Source organism: Armigeres subalbatus, chromosome 2 (assembly GCF_024139115.2).
Source record: "Armigeres subalbatus isolate Guangzhou_Male chromosome 2, GZ_Asu_2, whole genome shotgun sequence".
Taxonomy (NCBI): domain Eukaryota; kingdom Metazoa; phylum Arthropoda; class Insecta; order Diptera; family Culicidae; genus Armigeres; species Armigeres subalbatus.
Window position 1 is genome coordinate 201,739,488 of NC_085140.1, and position 26,284 is coordinate 201,765,771.

Below are 26,284 nucleotides of genomic sequence, written 5' to 3' on the forward strand. Positions count from 1 at the left end.
CAATGAGTTTTTCCGGACTGCCAATAAAAAGACCGTGGAAGGATGAAAGAAGTTGGAAACAAACAAGTTAGTCATAAACTTCTCAGCAATCATGGATGAGCTCACTGTAGTTGATAATAACAAATCTAAAATTGAATTAGAAACATGATTTGTGCATTTCCAATTAGCAATTAAACATGGCTGAACGTTATCTATTGGGACCTCTTTAGAGGTAAAGCATCACATGATAGGAAGTTTCTCTTTATATACGTCTCCCACTGTTACAGAACAAGACCTAAAATAAGATTGGTTAGATGAAAACAGTGTGTAAAAAATAAAAACTAGAAAAACAATGTCGGGAGGCGTCTTTTTATAACCGTATTGTGCTGAAAACTTATTTGCAATGCTTAAAAATAATTACGAAGCATGACAGCCAGTTTTGAACCGGCTCCGAGGCATATGTAAGAAAATTTTCAAATGTATGATGAGTCATATGCATTTCAATCTCTTGTTTTTTTATGAAAGACCTATTGCAACACTAATTTTAGATGTATGTGATCATTTATATCGCACGGAATATCCCGGGACAACCGGAGCCGATTCCGGAATCACTATGGAAATTTTCATTTTTTTCAAAATAAGTTTTTTTTAACCCTATGTGGGTAGACTGGATAACAGCGGATGCTTAGTTGAAAAAAAATCTTCCTCCAGATGTAGCGCGTTGGTTCGGACGAATCGTTCCGCGAACTAAATTGTGGAGGAGCAAAATGTTGTTGATTCCAGGAGTCAAACAATTAGGTGCGCCTAAAATGGTTGCATTGAAGCAATTAGTCTGATCATTAACATTGTTTTGGCCGGGCGACAGATTCTGTTTCACAGAAACATTGTTGATGAAGACTGTCCTATTATTGGTTGTTGGAGTGAGTGGAATGGGGGCTCCTGAAATTGATCGGAAAAGGTTCACCCGTTGTGTGTTTAAAATAAACAAATTTAGAAAACGTGGCACAAAACGGTTTGTTTCTGCATACCCGAAGCCTAGGTTGAGAAGCTATCTTTGGTTTTAGCAAAGCAGCAGATTCGACGCGTATAATCGATAAATTTTCTAAAACTATGAACATTTTTGGTTTTTGGTTACGAACAAATTGAATGAGCTGGAGCAAAACCATCATCGAAATTTGAGGGCGCAAACTTTAGGCTCTTTCATTCTATGCTACCTTACAGTGCACTCAACTGGGTGATTAATCTGATCTATTAATCATCAAATGTGGATTCATTCATGCAGCCAACAGCCTAGCTTGCCCGGAATGAGCTGATTTAATTGAAATCAAGCAGAAGTCGTCCATAAAAAAACCGTTCTGGGCACCAACGACGAACAACTTATACAATGGTGTTTGATGCTCCACATATTGCAGCAGGGCAACCTTTGAAGCATTTGAATGTTCGGTTCATTGGCAGAGACACCATTTCTTTGAACAGCCATGTGCACTATCAACTACTGAATGAATCCTACCAACTGTTCGAACCCAAATGCATCACCTACGAAATCAATCGCGAGAGGTAAACCGTTTTCAGTTGTATACACTAATCGCCCTCAAAACCGGCATCCTTCCTAATGGGCGCTCTTGCATTGTGCTGCGAGCCTCGGATGATACAGTTTCTCGACGATTTGCTTCGATTCCAATCACAATTGTTTTTGCTGCCACAACCGGAACCTCTCATAAGACAGTAGACAGTAAATTGGCACGATCGGGCGGAGGTGAGAAGAAACGATCAAGCAATAGAATAGAAGCGGCCTTTGTCAATTTCACCTATCTGAACCGAGTAGAATTCTTCAACAATGCTTCTCAGTATGCGCGTGTGACTCGGCCAGGCAACATGTATGAACTGATTACGGAGAGGAGAACGAATATATACAACCGGATTATCTTCAACTCACTCAATGCTTTCGATACTACTGAGTGTGAAAGCATCGTCCATCTTAAAGATGCTACAGCTTTTCGAAAGCAACCGACAAACGTCATGTAACGATTGTTGGTTAGATGGCTGGATCACAGCGCTACGATTGGAATATCTATCAAATATACCGTTGGAGTCTCGTGCAACATCCTTTCGAGGGTTTTTGCTCCCGTCATCCGAATTTGAGAAGTTGTGTCAACAGCTGTGGAGTTGTCAGCCTGATGGGTAACTGCATGTTGCAAATTCCTAAATCCAGCCGTTTCTCAATGTTTGCTAAACAAAAGGAATCTATTTACATTCGACAATATCTTACCTGAACACCGGACTTTAGCTACTATCCGGAAAACGTATGCGATCTGCTGGAGGACATGGCCAGATATGGCCAGATGATCCAAATTTGTCCACAGGATTGCGTTTATCCTGACTGAATAATCCGGTGTCTTCGAATGCCTGCATACTTCAGCCCGAGAAATCAACATACCGGGAGCAGCAGCTTGCACATGCCGATCGACAGCAGCAGTGCAGTGCAATTGCTTCAGTAGGCTCGGTATAAAAAAAGGAACATGGGAAAAAACAAAACCAAAACGAGGGCCTCCACTGAGCCAGTTGTACCGTACAACAACGATACGGATGGTAATTATGTAATACCAGAATGGATTGATCAGAATGGATTGGTTGATGCGCCAATTGTGGTCATTTCGAAAATTGTGGCGGACTTACCGTTCAACTCGAGGATCAATGATAATATAACCTTAAAATTGATCTTGTCTCGCAGTGGGAATTTCCTCGCGCGAAACTGATTCTAGACATAACGCTCGGCCCTGGAGAGTTTGCCAAAGTTCTCAAAGCAAAGCTATTCTGTAAAGTTGTTATCGCTGCTGTCCGAATACCAACTGCTGCAAGAAGTGACCCATCCAACGTGATCCGACTACTCGGTGTCTATACCAAAAGGGAACCTCCCTCTATCATTATATTATAGAGTTTTGCCAGTTTGGATCACTAAAAAACTATCTCCGCAAACTGGAAGTGATGGACTCTACCGACTACGAGAATGCCATCGAACTTATCACGGCAAAAAGATTCTGTCTTTCACCTGGCAAATCAGCAAGGAAATTCAATCGAACTCGAATTGGTTCATTCCGATCTGGCCTATTTAATCGAACTCAAATTGGTTCATTCCGATCTGGCCGCGCGGAATGTGCTTCTCGTCGAGGGCAAAGTGTGCAAGATATCCGACTTTGGACTTACGCGAGATGTGCACGAAGATGACGCTTATTTGAAGAAGAGCAAGGATCAAGTACCGGTCCAGTGGATGGCAACTGATACGCTTTCGGATCACATCTACATTACAAAGCAAAGTTTGGTCTTTCAGAGTCGTGTGCTGGGAACTGATCACCCTTGGCACCTCGCACTACCCTGGCATTCCACCACAAAATTTGTACACCTTGCCGAAGCAAGGGTACCGATTCGATTCCTTCCGAAAAAAAATCGGAACAAATAAATGGCATAATTCGTTCTTGGTGGTTGGATGACCCAAAACTGCGACCGTCGTTCAAATATTTGGTTGGTCAATTTGAAAATTTGTTGGATCGCACCGAAAAGTACATTCATATGGAACAAAATTTCATTCGAAATCCGGCCAAAATACCGACGAAACCAATTGCTCCAAATTGTCTTTCGTCAAGAATGAAAAAGCTCGCCTCGAAAACCTCTGGACACTGCCCAGTATGAAGCGATGGCTGACAGCGCAACATTCTTCCACAATGGACAAAAAATCAGCAATAATCAACACGTTGTGACACGCCTCGCCTACTGATTGAGACTGCAACAACCGAGCAGAAATTGCGATACAAAAACGACGTCCTATTGCGGCAAAATCTTCAACTTCTCTCCACCCTCATCGACCTCTACTATCTACATAAACTCCTCCAGCAAATCTGCTCTCCAAATTCAAGGATGCAACGTCCTTTTGCGTGATAACTGGCAGTGAATTCGATTCCTCCAACAAACAACCAAGACCCGTTTCTTATCTGGACATGAACAAGACCAGCGTCAATCTGAACCAGGATATCTACAATATCATCGATAACAAACTGTCGAAGGATATCGTTTTCCGGTTTTCGAGTGTGACTTGCAGACCATGGGTGGCAGTGGGGCACCAACACAAGACACCAACGTTATGCAGAATGATCCGTAGATGGCCAAATGTCAAAGACGGCAAGTTTGTAATTTCATTACTGTTTGAGATATTTCACGTTTTATGCCGACAACCCCTTAAAATGTTTTTTTTTTTCATAAAATCTTTTTTATTATCATTTCTCCATTTTTTGCATGTTCTATGAAGTTCTAGGTAATATTGAAAAACGCCATTTGGTGACTGTTACGACTGTTGCGGGCAGCAGGGACTATGTCCAAGGGCTTGACGATCCCTCCCCAGGCCATCTGCGAGTTGTGGGGCTTGCCTAGGATGTGGTGGGGTTTGACAGTGGGCCCTGTTAAATTCCTATAAAAAGCTGCATGTATCCGCAAGTGGGCCCTACCAAAGCGACCGTGTGCCGCTCAAAGCGCACAAGCTCAAGTCCTGGTGTTAGGTGGGACGCTAAACAGCCCTGACACGACGGCCCTCCGACGAGACAGGAGGTTTGCGCAGGCCCAATAAACCGCCTGGAAAACCAATAATTACGAACAATATAAGAGATAATGCGACTCGATATAATCGGCAAAGACCTAGGCGACGAATAAAGGAACACGATTGGAAGCTTGGAACATGGAACTGCAAGTCGCTAGGTTTCGCAGGTTGAGACAGGATGATCTACGATGGTCGTAGACACCAAACAGTGCGGTCGCATTTTCGATTCGGTCCGCGTTTTTATTTAGTGTAATTAAATAATTAATCTTTAAGTGAAGCCTCAATTATACTTAGTGCATAATGAGTTGCAAAATTTGTAAAAGCAGTGTTAGTGACAATCGTTTTTTGTGGAAATGTGAAAGTTGTCCAAAGCGATTCCACGCTGCTTGTATTGGAGTTAAACGGGAGCATGAAGATTTGGTGCGCGAATACATGCTGCCCGCTTGCACAGATTGTCAATCCCGTGTCGGCATCGAACTTAATCTGAAAGAATTGATTTGCCAACAGTCACTTCTCTCAGATCAGATTAAAGCTCAAACGGAGGCCAATCACAGGTCTACCCTGAAGATGCAGAACGACAGTGTATTCCACGAAGCAGTTGATCGTCTTGAGTCCCAGCTTGACGGTATTAAAAACGAGCTGAAGGCGAATAAAAATGCAACGGTCGCGGTCACCGCCCTCAAAAACCACGTATCAACACTTTTTGATGACACACTGGAGGTCGTTAAGCAAAACATTACCGATTCGCTCAAATCGATGATGGCCAATCTTCTGCTCGAAGTGACCAATTTAGGAATATGCACGCAGTAGATTGCGTCTAAATTTGCTGATCACTCGCAAGTAGTGGAACAGATAAATCCAATCAACTCGGAAGTATTAGACGAGTTGAAAGCATTATCTGTGGCTTTCAGTGCTCTGGAGTCGAATTTAAAGCCTACGATACAAGACCCTGCACCAAACATAGCCGATAAACTGATTGACCTGGATATGGATATGTTTACTCCACAACCGAATCCTTCTAATGACACGAATTGGAGGTGGATAAATGGGCGCAGAACATTATGGAAGGTGTGGAGAGCCGACTGGAGTGAATATGACAAGTCAACAAAAACATATATAGGGGCACGAAATCGCCGATCGAGGAGCAACAAAACCAACGATACCAATTACAACAGCGTTTACTTCAATTACCACGGAGCCGCCAACACCTCCAACAACAACAACAATAATAGGAACTACGCGCCCGATAGAGAACTACTCAACGCAGCGAAGCGACAATTTGCCGGGCCCCTGACATCAAATGGCAATAATAGATACACCAATTTCCAACGAGGAGAGACACTCAACCCCTCATCAGACCGACGTGTGGCTCTTCCTCGCCCAACTGGTTCATAGGTCATTCAAACCATATAGCTTCGTCGAATGTAGGTAATGCAAATTTTCTTTATTAGAGACGCAAGATTCTGAAGAACGAGGCATTGACGCATTAGGTTCAACTAAAGAAGTAACGATTTATTGTCAAAATTTTAACAGGATGAAAAGTGCCTGTAAAATTAATGAAATTTACAAACAGGTAGCATCTTGTGATTATAACTTCATTTTAGGAACTGAGACTAGTTGGGATTCTAGTGTGAATAATGAAGAAGTGTTTGGGAATCGCTACAATGTTTTTAGAGATGATCGCGATAAATCGCTATCTAATAAGAAATCTGGTGGAGGAGTATTGATCGCTGCTAGCACAGATTATGAGGCCGAAGAAATTGAATCAGTTAAATGTAAAGAATTTGATCATATTTGGATCAAGTCTGCTATTGGGAACCAAGTACATATTTTTGCGACAGTGTACTTTCCTCCTGAACATGCAAAAAAGGAGTCATATGAAGAAATTTGAAAATTGCTGAAGAAATCGTATCAAAATTTAATGCCGAAACAAACGTTCACATATATGGTGACTTTAATCAGCGAGCAGCTACTTTTATTGTTGACGACGAAAATGACCATTTTTTGATACCAATTGTAGGAGATAATGAAACACTTCAAACTCTCTTTGACAAAAGTTCAAACATAGGATTGCATCAAGTGAATCATGTTAGAAATCATAACAATTGCTACCTAGACTTACTTTTTACTAATATGACTGATGATTTCTGCGTGACCGAGTCATCTTCCCCTCTATGGAAAAACGAAGTGTTTCATATTGCAATTGAATACTCCATTTTCAACCACGAGACATCTAGAACATTTGATGACAATCTATCCGAACCCTACCTCGATTTTAGAAATGCAAACTACGAGCTTATTAAAAATAACTTGAACTGTATCGATTGGCAAACCCTTATCGGCAACCTAAATCCTGACCAAGCCGTAAATGTATTCTATCAAACATTGAGCGATGTATTAATGATGGCAGTACCTATAAAGCAAAACAAAAAATATAAAAATAAGATTCCAGCATGGTACAATAGGAATATAGTTAATATAAAAAATAGAAAACAAAAAGCGCATAAAGCGTATGAGAATAATACGATTCAAATTAAGCATATTATTTGTCATTATGTGATGAGTTGAATTTAGAAATTAAAAAGGCACATGATGATTACACTAATAAGATTGAACGCAATATTAAATCAGACCCAAAATCATTTTTCAACTATGTTCGAGATAAACAAAAATCCAGTAGTTTTCCAACAAAAATGCAACTTGACAATAAGATTGGGAATAATTCATTTGAAGTCAGTAACTTATTTGCTGATTTTTTTCAAGACGTTTACACAATACATGATAACTGTGATCGTGATTACTCTTATTTCTCTTACCTTCCTGAGTTAGAAAATGATGTCGCAGTTGATAACATATCTCCAAACGAAATCCTACATGCCCTCAAATCTTTAGACTCTTCGAAGGGTGCTGGCCCTGACCACCTACCACCCATACTGTTTAAATCACTTCCAAATGAGTTTGTCAAACCTCTATTTTGGTTATTTAATTCATCTCTGAAACACAATACGCTTCCTTCTACTTGGAAACAATCGTTTTTGATACCAATTTTTAAAAGTGGCAAAAATCTGACATTAAAAATTACCGTGGCATCGCTATATTGTCTTGCATTCCTAAGTTATTTGAATCCATTATTAACAATAAAATCTTCACACAAGTTCAAGGTTTAATTACCCGTAACCAGCACGGTTTTGTTAAAGGAAGGTCAACAACGACTAACTTGCTGCAATTTGTATCATTTTCGATAAACGCTTTAGATAGAGGAAATTATGTTGAAGCTCTATACACTGATTTCAGTAAGGCGTTTGACAGAGTTGATATTTCTCTCTTACTTTTCAAATTATCCAAGCTAGGCCTCAATCCCAGGTTAATAAAATGGATTGAATCATATTTGACTGGCAGAACCCAGAGAGTAAGATTTGATGGATGTTTGTCAAAACAAGTTAAGGTTACATCTGGAGTACCACAAGGATCCCACCTTGGTTCATTGCTATTCATCTTATTCGTCAACGATGTGAATCATGTTTTGAATTACCTGAATGTTTCAATTTACGCAGATAACATGAAACTCTTTTTAGAAATACATAAGCAATCTGATCTACTAGTGTTTCAAAATGAAATCAACGATTTTTATAAATGGTGTAAGAAAAATCTGTTACAACTGAATATAAAAAAGTGCCATTCAATCTCGTTTACAAGAAAGATCAATACGGCACAAGAACAAATATACATAGGTCAGAAAACAGTTGAAAGATGCAAACTAATTAGAGATTTAGGTATCATTCTGGACTCCAAATTATCGTTTATAGATCACTATAATAATATTATCTATAAAGCAAGCAACATGCTTAGTTTTATCAAAAGATTCAGTTATAATTTCAATGATCCTTACACAATCAAAACTTTGTACGTTGCACATGTTAGGCCTCATTTAGAATACTGCAGTGTAGTTTGGGCTCCGTATCATGAAACACATGTAAACCGCATAGAATCAGTTCAGAAACAATTTTTACTTTTGCGCTCCGAAAACTAGGGTGGACGTCTCTACCATTGCCTCCTTATGAATCACGGTGTTTATTAATTAACCTAGAAGAACTCAAAAACGCAGGGAATTCTCAATGATAGCTTTCATGAACGATATTATCGCACAAAGAGTGGATAGTAGTGAAATTTTGGCAAATATTAATTTTTACGCCCCTATCCGTCCACTTAGAAATAGAAGTCTATTTTATATCAATAATCAAAGAACAAACTATGGCAGAAATGGCCCAATAAATAGAATGATGACATGTTATAATGCACATTGTGAAACAATTGATGTAACGATGAGTAAAACTAATCTAAAAAAAGTGTTCTTCTCTAGACAAGTTAGGTAATAAGTACACATAGACTAGAAAATAAGTATTTATTGTACAAAGTATAATTGGTCTACATTTGATTGACGGCAAATAAATAAATAAATTACATCCCCGCAACTTAGACGTTGTGGCGCTGCAGGAGATTTGCTGGATAGGACAGAAAGTGTGGAAAAGCGGGCATCGAGCGGCTACCTTCTACCAAAGCTGTGGCACCACTAACGAGCTGGGAACCGGCTTCATAGTACTGGGTAAGATGCGCCAACGCGTGATTGGGTGGCAGCCAATCAACGCAAGGTTGTGCAAGCTGAGGATAAAAGGCCGTTTCTTCAACTATAGCATCATCAACGTGCGCTGCCCACACGAAGAGAGACCCGACAATGATAAAGAAGCGTTCTACGCACAGCTGGAGCAGACATACGATGGATGCCCACCGCGGGACGTCGAAATCGTCATCGGTGACATGAACGCACAGGTAGGAAGGGAGGAAATGTATATACCGGTCATAGGACCGGATAGTCTGCACACCGTATCGAATGACAACGGCCAACGATGCATAAATTTCGCAGCCTCCCGCGGAATGGTAGTCCGAAGCACCGTCTTTCCCCGCAAAAATATCCACAAGGCCACATGGAGATCATCCAACCAAGAAACGGAAAACCAAATCGACCACGTTCTAATCGACGGTAAATTTTTCTCCGACATCACGAACGTCCGCACTTACCGCAGTGCGAATATTAAATCCGACCACTACCTCGTTGCAGTATGCCTACGCTCAAAACTCTCGACGGTGTACAACACGCGTCGAAGACGGACGCTGCGACTTCACATTGGGCGGCTACAAGACGGTAGACTAGCCCAAGAATACGTGCAGCAGCTGGAAGTGGCACTCCCAACGGAAGAGCAGCTAGGCGCAGCGTCTCTTGAAGATGGCTGGAGAGATATTCGATCCGCCATTGGTAGCACTGCAACCGCTGTACCTGGCACGGTGCCCCCGGATCAGAGAAACGACTGGTATGACGGTGAATGTGAGCAGTTAGTGGAAGAGAAGAATGCAGCATGGACGCGATTGCTGCAACACCGTACGAGGGCGAACGAGGCACGATATAAACAGGCGCGGAACAGACAAAACTCGATTTTCCGGAGGAAAAAGCGCCAGCAGGAAGATCAAGACCGTGAAGAGACGGAGCAACTGTACCGCGCTAATAACACACGAAAGTTCTATGAGAAGTTAAACCGTTCACGTAAGGGCCACGTGCCATTGCCCGATATGTGTAAGGACATAAACGAATACCTTCTCACGAACGAGCGTGAGGTGATCCAAAGGTGGCGGCAGCACTATGAAGAACACCTGAATGGCGATGTGGCAGACAAAGATGGCGGTATGGTGATGGACCGGGGAGAACGCGCGCAGGACATAATTCTACCGGCTCCGGATCGCCAGGAAATCCAGGAGGAGGTTGGCCGGCTGAAGAACAACAAAGCCGCTGAGGTCGACCAACTACCAGGAGAGCTATTTAAACATGGTGGTGAGGCACTGGCTAGAGCGCTGCACTGGGTCATTACCAAAATTTGGGAGGAGGAAGTTTTGCCGCAGGAGTGGATGGAAGGTGTCGTGTGACCCATCAACAAAAATGGCGATAAGCTGGATTGTAGCAACTAGCGCGCAATCACATTGCTGAACGCCGCCTACAAGGTACTCTCCCAAATTTTATGCCGTCGACTAGCACCAACTGCAAGGGAGTTCGTGGGGCAGTACCAGGCGGGTTTTATGGGCGAACGCTCCACCACGGACCAGGTGTTCGCCATTCGCCAAGTACTGCAGAAATGCCGCGAATACAACGTGCCCACACATCATCTATTCATCGACTTCAAAGCCGCATATGATACAATCGATCGGGACCAGCTATGGCAGCTAATGCACGAACACGGTTTTCCGGATAAACTGACACGGTTGATCAAAGCGACGATGGATCGGGTGATGTGCGTAGTTCGAGTTTCAGGGGCATTCTCGAGTCCCTTCGAAACCCGCAGAGGGTTACGGCAAGGTGATGGTCTTTCGTGTTTGCTATTCAACATCGCTTTGGAAGGGTAATACGAAGAGCAGGGATTAACACGAGTGGTACAATTTTCAATAAGTCCGTCCAGCTATTTGGTTTCGCCGACGACATAGATATTATGGCACGTAACTTTGAGAAGATGGAGGAAGCCTACATCAGACTGAAGAGGGAAGCTAAGCGGATCGGACTAGTCATCAACACGTCGAAGACGAAGTACATGATAGGCAGAGGTTCAAGAGAAGACAATGTGAGCCACCCACCGCGAGTTTGCATCGGTGGTGACGAAATCGAGGTGGTAGAAGAATTTGTGTACTTGGGCTCACTGGTGACTGCCGAAAATGACACCAGCAGAGAAATTCGGAGACGCATAGTGGCTGGAAATCGTACGTACTTTGGACTCCGCAAGACGCTCCGATCGAATAGAGTTCGCCGCCGTACCAAACTGACAATCTACAAAACGCTAATTAGACCGGTAGTCCTCTACGGACACGAGACCTGGACGATGCTCGTGGAGGACCAACGCGCACTTGGAGTTTTCGAAAGGAAAGTGCTGCGCACCATCTATGGTGGGGTGCAGATGGCGGACGGTACGTGGAGGAGGCGAATGAACCACGAATTGCATCAGCTGTTGGGAGAACCATCCATCGTTCACACCGCAAAAATCGGACGACTGCGATGGGCCGGGCACGTAGCCAGAATGTCGGACAGTAACCCGGTGAAAATGGTTCTCGACAACGATCCGACGGGCACAAGAAGGCGAGGTGCGCAGCGGGCAAGGTGGATCGATCAGGTGGAAGATGACTTGCGGACCCTCCGTAGACTGCGTGGTTGGCGACGTGTAGCCATGGACCGAGCCGAATGGAGAAGACTCTTATATACCGCACAGGCCACTTCGGCCTTAGTCTGAATAAATAAAATAATTAGCACCTACGTATTGGCAGGTTTCCTCGGAAATGTTTGCCGAGTTACCTTGACCGTTTTATAACAAACCGCCGCGCCATGGTGAACTGTTGGCCCCTGCGCCGCAATTTAATTTGAAGACGGGGTACCTGTCGCAAAAACTGAAGCGTCTGCGACGGAAGACACACCAGGAGTTCGGAGGGGTATGAATGTTATTGTCATTTCATCGTACCTCGTCGATCCAAGGATTGAGTAATTTTGTTCCAGTCATGTCATAGATGTCTTGTTCTATGTACTGCCAGGCATCATTTCATGAGCGGCCGGCCAAGGCACTCAGCACCAAAGAGTGAACTATTCAAGTGCTACAGAAAACCGTCCTCGGGTGGGTCGTGTCCAGTAAGACTGGATCGACACCGTCGGCACATATCAGCTTTGTCCTTGTTTGTAGCATCAGTTCACTCGAAAATCAATACTTCTGAGAATGGAAATCTTGACTATTCAGCAGCACTTTCCCGTCAAAGGAACGCTTTGTGGGTCTCATTTTACTGTAATCACCAGCCGTGATAATACCGAACGATTTTGCGTTCAGATTCCGAAATGGCTTCCCGGCGAAGCTCATCAGGCTGATTTGTTCGGCGCTTAATTGATTCATATTGAGCGTCAGAATATCTGGTGAGACATCCGAATCGTTCGTGGCATAAGATAGATTAAACCAGGGCGATGCGCTCTCTAATCCACTATTCAACATAGCTCTCGAGGTGCAACATGAAGATCTGCTGAGCAAAGAAACGGAACCATCATCAAAAAGTCTTAAATGCTCTTTGGTTTGTAGATCGCAGAGCAGTGGAAGGTGCCTTTTGAAGGGGAGGGGATGAATGCATAGAGCTGGAAATAAACTCTATCAAAACTAAGGTGGCTGGCAGAGAACGGGGCAGTCCAAACAGTGTTGGTTCCGAAGTGAAAATGGATGGGATGCGATTCGAGGTTGTTGACGAAATCAAAAATACGCGAAGTGAAAAGACGTGTTCCGGCTGCAAGTAGGATTTTTTTACGGTTTGCGTAGCCAGCTAAAGTATCAAACAGACTCGGACAAACTAGCTTTGTATACATCGTTGATTTGCACAGTCGGCCTATACGGCCTAAATGCATAAGCAAAACACCAACAGGTGTTAAAAATGACAGGCCTCTATTAATAATACTGGAATTCACTTTGTGTTAACTTTTTGCGGAACTCTGCGCTACAGCTCTACAATGTTTGGCATCCAGTGTTGTCATTCTCCTCTGTGTAGCAAAGAGCGAGTGCCAGATTACTCTCAACACTCTTCTACAATTGAGAGCATCGCACTCGTCATTGATTATCACTACACTCTTTTCCCGCGCGCAGCGATGAACTAGCTGCGCTCACAATTTAAAGCACTCCACACTGTCCCAAACTGTAGCGTGAACAAAGAGCACTGGGATGCGCTGTAGTGATTGAGTGTCAACTAATTCAGTGAACTATATCAGTGCACCACTGAAGATTCCGCACTGCAGTGCGAACTGAAGTGAGCGAAACAGTTGGTCGGGGTTCAGCCAAATCGCACCAAGCGCCAATGATAAATTACCGATTTTTCTACTCAAACTTTCATTTAGTAGATTTAATTGATCACAAATCGTATCGGATATCCCTCTACCCCATAACTGAGGATAACCTTCTGCAAATGGTGCGATTCCTTCTGCAATTAGCTGAACCCCGACCAGTTGATTGCTGAGATCGTTGGGATGGACGGCGCAGCGGCATGACTGCCGATGTTGTTTTTTCTTCTTTTTCTTCTTGCTTCGTATTTCTTCGCACAAGGCAATTATTTGCATCCCATTGATATTAGGTTCTAGGTCTAGCGCAGTTGTCCCCAGCATTTTTTACTTATCAAGGCCGTACAGCAAATTTGAACTGTTAAAGCGTGTTTTAAAAAGAAATTTAAAGTTTCATCAAAATGAATTTTATACCTATTACACAATGAATCAAATTCGTTGCCTGGGTTTTCTTCAAATAATATGTTTGTAAGAACATTCTTATTTAGTTTTATAGCCAATTGATTTTAAGATTCATACTAACAGAAACTTTGTAGCGGACATGAGACGAAAAATATTTTTCGCAACATTTCTTCAGCATACTTTTGCAGAACATATTTTAAGCTATTTTCCAAATGAGCATATTTTCGTCTGATCTTTAGGATTTTGAGCTTTTGTTGAAAGCTTATTGTTCGTTACAAAACAGTAACGATTCCTCAACTTTAATTTATCGTTTCAAGGAATTCAAATATGCGAAATTCATGGAAAATGCAAAAAAAAGTAAATAAGAGATTTTGATTAGATAATTGATTCTGAAAATTTTATTTCTTATTTGAGCGGTCAAAATTGAAATCGTCCAATTCCTACCCGAGGTAAGCCGGACTAGGGCCCAAAAACTCGTTAGTAGAGACAACAATAATGAATCTTCCAATTCTGTGTCATTTAACATTGAGATGAGTGATTGAGTGAGATTACTAAACCTCATTGATTATGACTTGTCGCGCGAAATAACGAGAAACATGATTTTGAAGCCAGGTGAACTTGCCAGCGGTGTTGAATAGAAATCGAGTAAATCTGCATTCCGCACTATTTACCGTGTTTCCAAATTTCCGAACAATTGAAGTTTACTGAAACCTTTTGTTCATCAACTAATACATCTTGACTTTGTAAAATATTTTTCGTTGCGTTAAGTACGTTAATAGTCAATAATTTCTTGGGATAGAAATCAAGTTACTTCTCAATTGAATGTTGCTAAGGCCTAACTTATATTGAATGCATTCTTATTTCAGAGCGATGTAATGGTAATGTTTTCATTATTTTGATCTTAAGTTCAACATTTGAATCTGCGAACAAAAAAGGACGAATTAGCTATTTTCAGCCCGAAGTTGTTTGCTGTTGGCTTACGTAATATCTATGAAGTAATGAATATTGTTAATCATGATGATAACATAATTCTTGCAATAGGGTGCTTAAACATTCAATGTTGTGAACATGATAAATTCCCTGGCTTTTCGTGTCATCTCATGTTTATCATTGGGCCACATATTGTGTATATTTTCAAATACTTCGCGGGCCGCAGAAGAAGGTTTCGAGGGCCGCATGCGGCCTGCGGGCCACTCTTTGGCCATCACTGGTTTAACGCATAGGTAAATGCTTTGTGATTCACAAGACGATACGATTTGATTGAGAACGATGGAAGGAACACTTTTTATGAAATTGTCTATATTCAATGTTGGATTTTATATTTTTTTAAAGTGCTGCTTTTTCATAGTCTTCACATAAAATGCAAATAGTAGATACATATTCAAAATACAATCAAATTAGGCTTTTGCAGACTTTCGTATTGGAATTTATTTACTTCTGGTTAAATGGTTAAATGGTTCAATGTTTTTTTTAAATTGGTTTTAAAATGTATTTCTTTTTGATTAGTCATGTTTTTGATTCATCACTATTTTGATTTAATATATCTTATCTCTTTTCATTTGTTTTGCATTATATTCATTCATGTAAAATTGGACAAATTGAAACTAACTTTGCGAATCCACGTGTCTTGGAGGGACTCGTGGACATGCCAACGGCTTGCTTGGCTAGACGTTTGGAAGAAGTACATCATTCATTGCATTTTGAAATTTAGCCTCTGGAATGAGTTATTGATAAACTACTAAGTGATCGAACCCAAGTTACCAAATGATCAAAAACATCCTTGTTTAAAAACTATGATGATTGACAACTCTGCTCATCTATCAGATTCACAAATTTAAATTATTAAAATCCCTGTGGTACTTGTTTACAATAGCATTTCTTTTATCGCTATACTTTAGCAATCCGAAAGATAGATCAAAACGAAGAATGGCAACCGAAAAGATTCATAAAATCTATTTAACAACGCTACGCAATCGCTACGTGTAATTTAAAATAGGAACGTTTCATGTTACAGTCGATTGCTGCTGTTGATACTTTCATACAGCGTACCCGTTTCACCTTGATTCCGGAATCCGGACTGTTTGCATGCGACTCATGCGAGTCCTTCAGCACAACATCGAGCAGGGAAAGAATAACAGAGCAGCAGAATCGTTCGAACGCAACTCTGTGGTGATATCACTGCAGTGGTACACTGGAGTGAGGCACGCTGAGGATCTCACTGAAGTGAGAGAACTTGAGTGCACCTAAAATTCAATTCTCTAGAGTGGTGAGTGGGTGTACGCTGCCTTGATTTCTCTACGCAAGCGCTCTCTTAAGCACGCATACCAGATCACTCACAGCAGAAGGTTCATTTTACGCGCTGCGTTTTGATTCTCTTATCCTCATTTCGATAGAATCTCTTACACTCTAGTGTAAAACCCCAGTGAAATGACATCACTGTTGGCATCCATGGCCTGTATCTAATCAGATGAAGTAAGCTGTTGACCAATCACTCTAAGTAGAACACGCTTCCACCTGTTTTAAAAACTCGTTCTCATAATTACAGTTCAATGAGAAGAAAAGATGAAACAGGTCCAACATCACAGCAGCTTACAAACTTTCCCGCTGCCGCCACACAAAGAAGCTAATTAAGAAATTCCACTTCTGCATTTGTTACACTTCATGGGGACATCATTCGAACCGACGACGACGACGACAACCGCCGGAGAACTTTTCCTATCTTCCGAGTCAAGTGAGGCCGCCGCACCACAGGCAGAACTATGCGCCACACAAAAGCAAGAAAAGTCAACCGCAAAAGGCTAGTTAGCGAAAACACGTCCTCCTTTCGCCAGCCTTGACCGCCGCAATCGCCGCGTCGTCGTGCTGCCGGTTGGTTGTTCGGAAATTCAACTTCAAAGCTACCGCAAGCTGAAAATTGCACCGCGGAAACTTTTCCAATGAACAACACAGCAGCCCCGAATCGCTCGGACAAGTGCGAATTGGCAGAACGAGAGCCTCCGCCTGGACAGAGCCAGCGGGAAGAGTTTCCGCTGCTTTCTCGGTTGCACTTTGACTCATCGTCTCAAAGTTTCTGATTTTTTTTTGTGTCTTCAACTTGTAAACCGGGAAGCGGAGTTGGTTAAAATTGTCTTTTTTCGTTACTGATGTCCCTAGTCCTAGTGGAAGATTTGTGGTTGTATGTTTTATAGGAGCTAATCCTTGTGAGATATGTATGCAGAACTGCTTTTTGATGCAGCGCCTGTTAAGCAAAATGGAAGTGGCAACTAATGCGAGTGCTTTGAGAACTATGGACCTCTGATGAGAAATTTTAATAGTCGAATTAGGAATTCGATTGCTTAGATATCTGAATTGCTCTGAATTGTGGAATCTTATCCCCATCAGGAAAGATTTCATGATTGAAACAAAAATTTCTCAATATGTATTCAATCCAACGCTTTTCATTCAATTGGACTATTCTGTTTAGAAGAATTAGAAGAAGCTCTTCAATTATCCAATCATGTCTACCAGTGGACAATGTTTCAAACCAACTTACTTCGACCCTAAAGTAAAGCCGTAGACCCAGTTAGCGGTGCGGCATGCTCCAAGTACCTATCCGTTAAATGCAGCTGCACTTTCACGTCCCGGAAAATAAACAGAAAAAGCGGAAGGATGGTAATTGTATTTCCAACAAATTATTCAACTTCCTATCTGTGCCGCGAATCGTGACAACAACACCGAGGTCCTCCCAGTACGACGTCATCCATAAACAACGTAACGCAATTGTGGTCGAAGGTCTAAATGAGCGTTAGAATACTTATTGAATGTTTTGCTACACATCAGTCGTAAATACTGAATTTTAGCGTAATAAATAGATTTTACCCGGGGACCGTGCATCAGCACTCAGCAGAAAAAAAATGCGAGTGAAACACGATGATTGTTGAGATGGTCTTTTCCTTCCAATGCTCGCTCGAAGCAACGAACTTGGTAGTGCCTTCCAGGAAACGTCGCAAAATGGCAATTTTAAATGATTCTAACTATCGGTAACACATTAGCAACAATATCAGGAAGGGAGATGCGGAGGGAAAAAACGTTCAACAGTGGAGCAGCATTGCATTCGGGTACAGTCAGTCAACGACAAAAAATCTTACATTTTTAGATATTTTAGACATTTCTACATATGTGTGACTATCACATTTTTAGAATACAAGTTGAAAAATGTCACAAATTTTAGAACATATTTTTTTCAACATATCTAAGAATGCACCTTTACGTGAATTTATACTCACATAAACGATAGAAGGCATTCTCTTCGGGTTGACAATCTTACATACCTGAAATGAAACAGAAAAAAAATAGCATTAGAAATTGAACGTGAGAAACCCATTCACCAACCACCAAACAAACAGACTAAGAAATCTTGACTTAGTTCTCTAATCATTCCCCGATCAGTGTTCAGCGGAAAATGCTGTATTTGCTTTGCATAGTTCCTTACCCACCATCCCCTCACTTTCAAACCGCAGCAGAGAGCGAACTTATCCTATCGAACAGATTTCACATTTCATTTGGCGTCGACAAATGAAGCAATTTGTTGAGTCATTAAATTTCAACACACAAAATCATCAACCAGACACGAATTTCTATTGACACAAGATGCCGGGCTGAACGCCAAGAAGAAGTGTCGAGCAGAAGTTTTTCCTTTCACGATTATTCACTAGGGTAAATGGTCGAAACAGTTATCGATGCAACAACGCATTTCTTATAATTTCAACGAATTGTTTGGTTCCAAAATTTACTTAAATATAATCAACCATTAGGTACACGAATGAAGAAATACAATAAATAATGAAACTATTTAGTACAACAGTAGTTGAAGTCAATATTATTTGATATCAAAAGCATCGTTTTAAAGCGAAACCAAACATGTCAGTGTGAAATAAACTACTGATCAATTCGTAATTCGTATCTTCATTAAATCTTTGAGTAAAACCGTTCTATCAAATTTGGCTTTAGATTTGGCCTCAGATTTTGTTTTTTGTTTATTCGTTATGATTCTCCAGTAAAACCAATTTATGAAATGGTATCTATAGAAAACTTTCGAAAAATAACAATTTTAAAACACTTGTCAAGTATGTTTTTTAAGGAATACAAAACCATAACCAAACAGAAGAGAAGTAATTCCGAACTAAACAAATGCTACAGGCGCACTATTGGCTCTTCCACCTTACATACTATTGAAACGACGACGAAAGCTACACCCACGCACGCTGGTGGGGAATTCGAGTGGGGCTGCCTTTTGCGGATTTTAATCAATTTATTTACTTGCACTCCGTCGTTGTCGTCACTCCCGAAGGAATTTTTCGGCATCTCGACCGACGGCAACCGGGAGGGCACTCGAACGGATCGGTTCCCGCTCCGGATGGTAATGGAAAAGTTGCATGAAAAATTGAATCCCATCGCACTATGGTTCACGAACGGAAGATCATTGCTGTTGGAAATTGAAACTTTGCGTTGCACAGTGGATTCGCGGTACGAATGCGGTCGTCAGATATTTATGATCGAGCAAACGCAAAAAATTGCATGGACCCAATAAACACCTTATTGGGTGAATCTAAAATTGTTAAAGTTTCTGAATAATCAAGAAAAAGACTATTTATCGCTTCAAATTATAATCAGGAAATTGATGATCTACCACAGGTAAAGAGAAAAATGTTTCCCACATTTTCGCATGCAGATTTGTGGAGCTATTCTTCGCCATTCTTCGTGTACTCGTATGTACAAGTTGCGGCCCGTTTTCCAAATAATCCTGTCACAGGTTAGCCATTCTTGCAACTGTTCGCCAATGAGTCCCAAATAAAATCTTTGCTATTTCTCTTGACTATCCAACCATCAAGTCTTTGTACCGTTCAAATTAATTAATCAATTAACTGCTGTTTCCTGCTAGAATAGAATTGCAAACCACCGATCAATTCAAATGATATGAGCAACATCCCTAACATGTAGGATTATTCGTTATTTTCATGTTCTTCCTTCCGAATTTCAACGGGAAACTCGTTCGAATTTCCAAGGACTGAACTTGCACGGGAGAATCATTCGAATTCATCAAAATTCATTTGAATTTCCACGGAAATTCATCCGAATGTCATCAGTTTTTACGAAATATTAATTCAAATTTCATCAGCATTTTTTTCCGAAAATAAAAGGAAAGTTTATCCAAATTCTCTCGGGAAATTCATCCTAATATCGTCACGGAAATAATACAAATTTTCTTGGTGAAATTCATCCGAATTTTTCGAAATTTCCTCAGAAAAATAATTTGAATTCACTCGTAAAGTTCATCCGAAATTATTCTGTAAATTCATTCGAATTTCCTTGGGAAATTCATTCGAATTTCCTTGGGAAATTCATTCGAATTTCCTTGGGAAATTCATTCGAATTTCCTTGGGAAATTCATTCGAATTTCCGTGGGAAATTCATTCGAATTTCCGTGGGAAATTCATTCGAATTTCCGTGGGAAATTCATTCGAATTTTCTTGGGAAATTCATTCGAATTTCCTTGGGAAATTCATTCGAATTTCCTTGGGAAATTCATTCGAATTTCCTTGGGAAATTCATTCGAATTTCCTTGGGAAATTCATTCGAAATTCCTTGGGAAATTCATTCGAAATTCCTTGGGAAATTCATTCGAATTTCCTTGGGAAATTCATTTGAATTTCCTTGGGAAATTCATTCGAATTTCCTTGGGAAATTCATTCGAATTTCCTTGGGAAATTCATTCGAATTTCCTTGGGAAATTCATTCGAATTTCCTTGGGAAATTCATTCGAATTTCCTTGGGAAATTGGGAAATTCATTGGAATTTCCTTGGGAAATTCATTCGAATTTCCTTGGGAAATTCATTCGAATTTCCTTGGGAAATTCATTCGAATTTCCTTGGGAAATTCATTCGAATTTCCTTGGGAAATTCATTCGAATTTCCTTGGGAAATTCATTCGAATTTCCTTGGGAAATTCATTCGAATTTCCTTTGAAAATTCATTCGAATTTCCTTGGGAAATTCATTCGAATTTCCTTGGGAAATTCATTCGAATTTCCTTGGGAAATTCATTCGAATTTCCTTGGGAAATTCATTCGAATTTCCTTGGAAAATTCATTCGAATTTCCTTGGAAAATTCATTCGAATTTCCTTGGGAAATTCATTCGAATTTCCTTGGGAAATTCATTCGAATTTCCTTGGGAAATTCATTCGAATATTCTTGGGAATTCATTCGAATTTCCTTGGGAAATTCATTCGAATTTCCTTGGGAAATTCATTCGAATTTCCTTGGGAAATTCATTCGAATTTCCTTGGGAAATTCATTCAATTTCCTTGGTAAATTCATTCGAATTTCCTTGGGAAATTCATTCGAATTTCCTTGGGAAATTCATTCGAATTTCCTTGGGAAATTCATTCGAATTTCCTTGGGAAATTCATTCGAATTTCCTTGGGAAATTCATTCGAATTTCCTTGGGAAATTCATTCGAATTTCCTTGGGAAATTCATTTGAATTTCCTTGGGAAATTCATTCGAATTTCCTTGGGAAATTCATCCGAATTTCCTTGGGAAATTCATTCGAATTTCCTTGGGAAATTCATTCGAATTTCCTTGGGAAATTCATACGAATTTCCTTGGGAAATTCATACGAATTTCCTTGGGAAATTCATACGAATTTCCTTGGGAAATTCATACGAATTTCCTTGGGAAATTCATTCGAATTTCCTTGGGAAATTCATTCGAATTTCCTTGGGAAATTCATTCGAATTTCCTTGGGAAATTCATTCGAATTTCCTTGGGAAATTCATTCGAATTTCCTTGGGAAATTCATTCGAATTTCCTTGGGAAATTCATTCGAATTTCCTTGGGAAATTCATTCGAATTTCCTTGGGAAATTCATTCGATTTTCCTTGGGAAATTCATTCGAATTTCCTTGGGAAGTTCATTCAAATTTCCTTGGGAAATTCATTCGAATTTCCTTTTTTTTTTTTTTTTTTTTTTTTTTTCCTTCATTCGAATTTCCTTGGGAAATTCATTCGAATTTCCTTGGGAAATTCATTCGAATTTCCTTGGGAAATTCATTCGAATTTCCTTGGGAAATTCATTCGACTTTCCTTGGGAAATTCATTCGAATTTCCTTGGGAAATTCATTCGAATTTCCTTGGGAAATTCATTCGAATTTCCTTGGGAAATTCATTCGAATTTCCTTGGGAAATTCATTCGAATTTCCTTGGGAAATTAATTCGAATTTCCTTGGGAAATTCATTCGAATTTCCTTGGGAAATTCATTCGAATTTCCTTGGGAAATTCATTCGAATTTCCTTGGGAAATTCATTCGAATTTCCTTGGGAAATTCATTCGAATTTCCTTGGGAAATTCATTCGAATTTCCTTGGGAAATTCTTTCGAATTTCCTTGGGAAATTCTTTCGAATTTCCTTGGGAAATTCATTCGAATTTCCTTGGGAAATTCATTCGAATTTCCTTGGGAAATTCATTCGAATTTCCTTGGGAAATTCATTCGAATTTCCTTGGGAAATTCATTCGAATTTCCTTGGGAAATTCATTCGAATTTCCTTGGGAAATTCATTCTAATTTCCTTGGGAAATTCATTCGAATTTCCTTGGGAAATTCATTCGAATTTCCTTGGGAAATTCATTCGAATTTCCTTGGGAAATTCATTCGAATTTCCTTGGGAAATTCATTCGAATTTCCTTGGGAAATTCATTCGAAATTCCTTGGGAAATTCATTCGAATTTCCTTGGGAAATTCATTCGAATTTCCTTGGGAAATTCATTCGAATTTCCTTGGGAAATTCATTCGAATTTCCTTGGGAAATTCATTCGAATTTCCTTGGGAAATTCATTCGAATTTCCTTGGGAAATTCATTCGAATTTCCTTGGGAAATTCATTCGAATTTCCTTGGGAAATTCATTCGAATTTCCTTGGGAAATTCATTCAGATTTCCTTGTGATATTCATCCGAATTTCCATGGGAAATTCATTCGAATTTCCTTGGGAAATACATTCGAATTTCCTTGGGAAATTTATTTGAATTTCCTTGGGAAATTCATTGAACTTTCCTTGGGAAATTCATTTGAATTTCCTTGGGAAATTCATTCAAATTTCCTTGAGAAGTTCATTCGAATTTCCTGGGAAATTCATTCGAATTTCCTTGGGAAATTCATTCGAATTTCCTTGGGAAATTCATTCGAATTTCCTTGGGAAATTCATTCGAATTTCCTTGGGAAATTCATTCGAATTTCCTTGGGAAATTCATTCGAATTTCCTTGGGAAATTCATTCGAATTTCCTTGGGAAATTCATTCGAATTTCCTTGGGAAATTCATTCGAATTTCCTTGGGAAATTCATTCGAATTTCCTTGGGAAATTCATTCGAATTTCCTTGGGAAATTCATTCGAATTTCCTTGGGAAATTCATTCGAATTTCCTTGGGAAATTCATTCGAATTTCCTTGGGAAATTCATTCGAATTTCCTTGGGAAATTCATTCGAATTTCCTTGGGAAATTCATTCGAATTTCCTTGGGAAATTCATTCGAATTTCCTTGGGAAATTCATTCGAATTTCCTTGGGAAATTCATTCGAATTTCCTTGGGAAATTCATTCGAATTTCCTTGGGAAATTCATTCGAATTTCCTTGGGAAATTCATTCGAATTTCCTTGGGAAATTCATTCGAATTTCCTTGGGAAATTCATTCGAATTTCCTTGGGAAATTCATTCGAACTTCCTTGGGAAATTCATTCGAATTTCCTTGGGAAATTCATTCGAATTTCCTTGGGAAATTCATTCGAATTTCCTTGGGAAATTCATTCGAATTTCCTTGGGAAATTCATTCGAATTTCCTTGGGAAATTCATTCGAATTTCCTTGGGAAATTCATTCGAATTTCCTTGGGAAATTCATTCGAATTTCCTTGGGAAATTCATTCGAATTTACTTGGGAAATTCATTCGAATTTACTTGGGAAATTCATTCGAATTTCCTTGGGAAATTCATTCGAATTTCCTTGGGAAATTCATTCGAATTTCCTTGGGAAATTCATTCGAATTTCCTTGGGAAATTCATTCGAATTTCCTTGGGAAATTCATTCGAATTTCCTTGGGAAATTCATTCGAATTTCCTTGGGAAATTCATTCGAATTTCCTTGGGAAATTCATTCGAATTTCCTTGGGAAATTCATTCGAATTTCCTTGGGAAATTTATTCGAATTTCCTTGGGAAATTTATTCGAATTTCCTTGGGAAATTTATTCGAATTTCCTTGGGAAATTCATTCGAATTTCCTTGGGAAATTCATTCGAATTTCCTTGGGAAATTCATTCGAATTTCCTTGGGAAATTCATTCGAATTTCCTTGGGAAATTCATCCGAATTTCCTATGGAAATTCATCCGAATTTCCTTGGGAAATTCATCCGAATTTCCTTGGGAAATTCATCCGAATTTCCTTGGGAAATTCATCCGAATTTCCTTGGGAAATTCATCCGAATTTCCTTGGGAAATTCATCCGAATTTCCTTGGAAAATTCATCCGAATTTCCTTGGGAAATTCATCCGAATTTCCTTGGGAAATTCATCCGAATTTCCTTGGGAAATTCATCCGAATTTCCTTGGGAAATTCATCCGAATTTCCTTGGGAAATTCATCCGAATTTCCTTGGGAAAATCATCCGAATTTCCTTGGGAAATTCATCCGAATTTCCTTGGGAAATTCATCCGAATTTCCTTGGGAAATTCATCCGAATTTCCTTGGGAAATTCATCCGAATTTCCTTGGGAAATTCATCCGAATTTCCTTGGGAAATTCATCCGAATTTCCTTGGGAAATTCATCCGAATTTCCTTGGGAAATTCATCCGAATTTCCTTGGGAAATTCATCCGAATTTCCTTGGGAAATTCATCCGAATTTTCTTGGGAAATTCATCCGAATTTCCTTGGGAAATTCATCCGAATTTCCTTGGGAAATTCATCCGAATTTCTTTGGGAAATTCATCCGAATTTCTTTGGGAAATTCATCCGAATTTCCTTGGGAAATTCATCCGAATTTCCTTGGGAAATTCATCCGAATTTCCTTGGGAAATTCATCCGAATTTCCTTGGGAAATTCATCCGAATTTCCTTGGGAAATTCATCCGAATTTCCTTGGAAAATTCATCCGAATTTCCTTGGGAAATTCATCCGAATTTCCTTGGGAAATTCATCCGAATTTCCTTGGGAAATTCATCCGAATTTCCTTGGGAAATTCATCCGAATTTCCTTGAGAAATTCATCCGAATTTCCTTGGGAAATTCATCCGAATTTCCTTGGGAAATTCATCCGAATTTCCTTGGGAAATTCATTCGAATTTCCTTGGGAAATTCATCCGAATTAACTTGGGAAATTCATTCGAGTTTCCTTGGAAAAATCATTCGAATTTCCTTGGGAAATTAATTCGAATTTCCTTGGGGAATTAATTCGAATTTCCTTGGAAAATTCATTCGAATTTCCTTGGGAAATTCATTCGAATTTCCTTGGGAAATTCATTCGAATTTCCTTGGGAAATTCATTCGAATTTCCTTGGGAAATTCATTCGAATTTCCTTGGGAAATTCATTCGAATTTCCTTGGGAAATTCATTCGAATTTCCTTGGGAAATTCATTCGAATTTCCTTGGGAAATTCATTCGAATTTCCTTGGGAAATTCATTCGAATTTCCTTGGGAAAATTATTCGAATTTCCTTGGGAAATTCATTCGAATTTCCTTGGGAAATTCATTCGAATTTCCTTGGGAAATTCATTCGAATTTCCTTGGGAAATTCATTCGAATTTCCTTGGGAAATTCATTCGAATTTCCTTGGGAAGTTCATTCGAATTTCCTTGGGAAATTCATTCGAACTTTCTCGGGAAATTCATTCGAATTTCCTTGGGAAATTCATCCGAATTACCTTGGGAAATTCATCCGAATTTTCTTGGGAAATTCATCCAAATTTCCTTGGGAAATTCATCCGAATTAACTTGGGAAATTCATCCGAATTAACTTGGGAAATTCATTCGAGTTTCCTTGGAAAAATCATTCGAATTTCCTTGGAAAAATCATTCGAATTTCCTTGGGAAATTCATTCGAATTTCCTTGGGAAATTCATTCGAATTTCCTTGGGAAATTCATTCGAATTTCCTTGGGAAATTCATTTGAATTTCTTTGGGAAATTCATTCGAATTTCCTTGGGAAAATTATCCGAATTTCCTTGGGAAATTCATTCGAATTTCCTTGGGAAATTCATTCGAATTTCCTTGGGAAATTCATTCGAATTTCCTTGGGAAATTCATTCGAATTTCCTTGGGAAATTCATTCGAATTTTTTTGGGAAATTCATTCGAATTTCCTTGGGAAATTCATCCGAATTACCTTGGGAAATTCATTCGAATTTTCTTGGGAAATTC

General features: G+C 39.8%; 1 pseudogene; it reads left to right on the forward strand.

Moving 5' to 3' along the window:
- The first annotated feature begins 1,363 nt into the window (after positions 1-1,363).
- LOC134209502 (uncharacterized) overlaps positions 1,364-26,284 on the forward strand; it is a 47,297-nt pseudogene continuing 22,376 nt past the window's right edge.